Source organism: Pygoscelis adeliae, unplaced genomic scaffold (assembly GCF_000699105.1).
Source record: "Pygoscelis adeliae isolate BGI_AS28 unplaced genomic scaffold, ASM69910v1 Scaffold63, whole genome shotgun sequence".
Classification (NCBI taxonomy): Eukaryota; Metazoa; Chordata; class Aves; order Sphenisciformes; family Spheniscidae; genus Pygoscelis; species Pygoscelis adeliae.
Window position 1 is genome coordinate 481117 of NW_008824414.1, and position 3629 is coordinate 484745.

The 3629-nt window shown below is 63.1% G+C and overlaps 8 non-coding genes across 8 annotated transcripts; 6 read left to right on the top strand and 2 right to left on the bottom strand.

Moving 5' to 3' along the window:
• Positions 1-172: 172 nt before the first annotated feature.
• On the top strand, positions 173-254 carry TRNAS-CGA. Its single transcript has one exon. It is a non-coding gene; the product is annotated as a tRNA-Ser (tRNA).
• A 758-nt stretch (positions 255-1012) lies between these two features.
• TRNAA-UGC lies at positions 1013-1084 on the bottom strand. Its single transcript has one exon. It is a non-coding gene; the product is annotated as a tRNA-Ala (tRNA).
• Positions 1085-1333: 249 nt separating this feature from the next.
• On the top strand, positions 1334-1405 carry TRNAP-CGG. The gene has a single exon. It is a non-coding gene; the product is annotated as a tRNA-Pro (tRNA).
• Positions 1406-1684: 279 nt separating this feature from the next.
• Positions 1685-1756, top strand: TRNAA-UGC. Its single transcript has one exon. It is a non-coding gene; the product is annotated as a tRNA-Ala (tRNA).
• A 291-nt stretch (positions 1757-2047) lies between these two features.
• TRNAS-UGA lies at positions 2048-2129 on the top strand. The gene has a single exon. It is a non-coding gene; the product is annotated as a tRNA-Ser (tRNA).
• Positions 2130-2676: 547 nt separating this feature from the next.
• Positions 2677-2748, bottom strand: TRNAA-CGC. The gene has a single exon. It is a non-coding gene; the product is annotated as a tRNA-Ala (tRNA).
• A 265-nt stretch (positions 2749-3013) lies between these two features.
• TRNAP-CGG lies at positions 3014-3085 on the top strand. Its single transcript has one exon. It is a non-coding gene; the product is annotated as a tRNA-Pro (tRNA).
• Positions 3086-3378: 293 nt separating this feature from the next.
• On the top strand, positions 3379-3450 carry TRNAA-UGC. Its single transcript has one exon. It is a non-coding gene; the product is annotated as a tRNA-Ala (tRNA).
• The last annotated feature ends 179 nt before the right edge of the window (positions 3451-3629 follow it).

Consider the following 3629-nt stretch of genomic DNA (forward strand, 5'->3'; position numbering starts at 1 on the left):
GGTGGCCCCTGCCATTAGGCCCTGTGGAGCAGAGTGGGGCTGAGGCTGTGTGCGGGGATGCATCGGACACCCCAGAGACTTTTCTACTTCCCAGGAAAACAAGGCAAGTAGGGGGGGCAGGGGGGTGCCCAGGGTAGGGGGCAGGTGTCCTCCCTGCATGCCCCAGACTGGGGCTGTGATGGCCGAGGGGTGAAGGCGTTGGACTCGAAATCCAATAGGGTTTCCCTGCGCAGGTTCGAATCCTGCTCACAGCGAGAGATTTTACCTGCCACTATGGGAACTGGGCTGGGGGGAGCAGGGGCGGGAGCAGGTTGGGGTCCACGGCAGCCCCAGCCCTGCTCCTCACCTCCTCTCTGGGAAGCAGCTCCCGCACCAGGGAACCTCCTCCCTGGCAGCCCCAGGCTCTCCTGAGGCAATGTAGGGCAGGGAGCCACGGACCACTTGCCCCTGGGCCAGATGAAATCCTCCCCTGTGGGGAGGGACCACCCAGAGAGACTGGGGACCCACAGCCATGGGGTGTCAGTTGTGGGTTTATCTGCAAGATGCTTTTACCAGTGGGCCGTGGGCCAGCTGGGACCCACACTGAGCCCAGGGCCGTGAGCCCAAGGGGGAGGGCTGGGGAGCCCAATGCAGGCTTGGGATACGGTTCCACCTTTAGGTGCGAGAGGACCTGGGTCCAACTCCCAGAGGAGTCCTCGCTTTAGGCAAAGCCTGCCCTGCTTTTGTCTGGGGAGTACAGAGCTCATTTGGGGTCAGCTGTTGGCTTTCGTCCCCTTGTTCCCCCCAGAAGTCACCGCAGCTTTGGGTTGGGCAGGGCAAGTAGGACAGCTCCCTCTCTCGGGGGCCCTGGCATGGGGTGCGGGCACCCACTGCGCCCACCGTGCACCACTGCTGTCCCCCCAGTCCTGGGCCAGCCATACCCACAGGCAGGCCCAGGGCTTTTCTGTGGGGCATGGGGTGCTCCACAGCCCTGCAGCCGGCAGGGAGAGGGCTCTGGGGAGACAAAAGTACATGGAGATGCTGGGGTTTGAACCCAGGGCCTCTTACATGCAAAGCAAGCGCTCTCCCGCTGAGCTACATCCCCTGTCCGTGGGCAGGACTGTGCCCAGGGGTCCCCGCTGACCCCCGTGGTCCAGCTGTCCCCCCAGCCACTGGCGCCAGGGCAGTTATGTGCTGTGGCCACCTCCAAATGCCAGCCCCACATCCTGGGCACAGTAAGATGGACTTCCCTGCTCCAGTCTGTGCCATGGGCAAAAGGCAGCATCAGCCACCCTCATCAACCCCCAAAATTGTGGGGTGCAGATGCTGGGGGTGCACTGGAGTGCAGCACCCTGGCTCGTTGGTCTAGGGGTATGATTCTCGCTTCGGGTGCGAGAGGTCCCGGGTTCAACTCCCGGACGAGCCCTTCTTTTGGGCACCCACCTTCCTTGGCTGGCACAGGGGACTGTGGCATAACCAGGGCATGATGAGGGCAGCAGGGCCTGGCACAGAGGGGTCAGTGCCACATCCTGGCTGGGTGCATCCCCGTGGGGAGGCTGGACCCCCAAGAGCTGGCAGTGTGTGCCCCAAGGGTCTGTTTTTGGGGTCAGGGCCCTGGGGGCAGAGCAGGGTGAGGGGTGGGCAGTGAGGCAGCGGTAGGGTGGTAAGGGGACTTGCCCAGGCCCTCACCCCTGCCCACAGACAGGGGGATGTAGCTCAGCGGGAGAGCGCTTGCTTTGCATGTAAGAGGCCCTGGGTTCAACCCCCAGCATCTCCATGTCTTTTTCTCCCCGAAACCTGTTGTCTCCCTGGGCATCACTAGAGGATGCTTCCCTTTGGTGCCTGCCCTGTGACAAGGCTCTCTGCTGCACCTGGATTTTTTCCCAGCCATCGGTAAATACCCCTGGATGTCCCCTTTTCCCAACTCCGGCATATGTGGGTACTGGGGCTGCCAAGGGGTACTGGGACTGTGCAGATGGCCCCACACCAGGCTGGGTGGCATTTTCTCCCCAGAGGCAGACCCCAGGGCAAAGCTGGGGTGTCCCTGCCCCACGTAGGGAGCCCAGGAGCTGTGATGGCCGAGGGGTGAAGGCGTTGGACTTGAAATCCAATAGGGTTTCCCTGCGCAGGTTCGAATCCTGCTCACAGCGAGAGATTTTACCCGCCACCCCGGTGCCCACACTGGGGGCCCTTGGGGGAGCTAGGGTGGGACTGTGCTGGGACTGCCCTTCTCCTGCGCTGGGCACTGGTAGGCCTGCGGGAGGGGACCCTAGGTTCAACTCCCAGACAAGCCCTCCTTTTGGGCACCCACCGCCAGACACAGCCCCTGCAGAGACGGGGCACGGACGGGGCAACACTGCCTGGCACAGGGGGCATGGGCGGCCTCAACAGCTCAGCCACATCCCCTCTGCTGGGATGGTCCCACCACTGCTGGGAGCGAGGTGTGGCCTGGTGCTCCGTGGGCAAAGAGACACGGCCTAGCCATGGCCAGGGCTCGTGCCCTCCTGGGTGGGGAAGGGGCTGTCAGAGCAGTCGGGGATGGCACAACCGGGCCCCTCTGCCACCACGTCCCCACTGAGCAGCTCTGCCTGGGGGCCATGGTGCAGGGTATCTCCTTTGGGGATGCCTTCCAGAGGTAGAAGAAGAGTTTTATCAAGACTGCCCCGTGGAGAAGGTGGGTTTGATGAGGCAAAAAGCTGGAGATGCTGGGGATTGAACCCAGGGCCTCTTACATGCGAAGCAAGCGCTCTCCCACTGAGCTACATCCCCTTGCCTGAGGGCTACCTGCAGCTGGGGGTCCTGCTGCCTGCCCTGGTCCTCTTGGCCCCATGGCTTTTGGAGCCAGGGCAGTTACAGCCTGTGGCCATGTTCTGGTGCCAGCCCCCACCTTGCAGCCAGGGCAGAGCAAGGGGGACCTCCCAGCTGTGAAAATCCATCAAGGCCAAAAAGAGCTTCCCCAGGTCCCATCCCACCCCAACCAGTTCCCTGAGTAATGGAGCTCTAGGAGAGGGTTCCTGCCCCTTTACTGCAGCTTGGCTCGTTGGTCTAGGGGTATGATTCTCGCTTCGGGTGTGAGAGGTCCCGGGTTCAACTCCCGGACGAGCCCTCCTTTTGGGCACCTGCCTTCCTTGGCTGGCATGTGTGGCCCCAGCCTGTGGTGGGACCAGGGCCAGGGTGGTGGGAGGGCACCAGTGCCTGGTGCAGCCAGGATGGGCAGAGTGTTTGGGGTGGGCACGTCCCCATGGCCAAGATGGAGCCCCTTAGAAGCAGCAGTAAGGATGGTGGAGTGCAGCCCCTGATGGTCTGTTTTTGGGGGCCTTGGGGCAAAGCAAGGTGAGTGGTGGGCAGTGGTGGGGCAATGAGGGGACTTGCCCAGGCCCCCACCACTGCTTGTGCAAAGGGGATGTAGCTCAGCGGGAGAGCGCTTGCTTTGCATGTAAGAGGCCCTGGGTTCAACCCCCAGCATCTCCATGTCCTTTTGCCTCCCCAGAGCCCCCTCCCTGCCAGCTGCGGGGCTGCCAGAGCCCCCGAATCCCCACAGAAAACCCCTGGGGTTGCCTGCAGGCATGGCTGGCCTGGGGATGCTTCCAGGCACCCGCAGGCTGTGAGGAAATGCCCGCGGGTCTTTCCCTCCCCTACACGGGCACTGC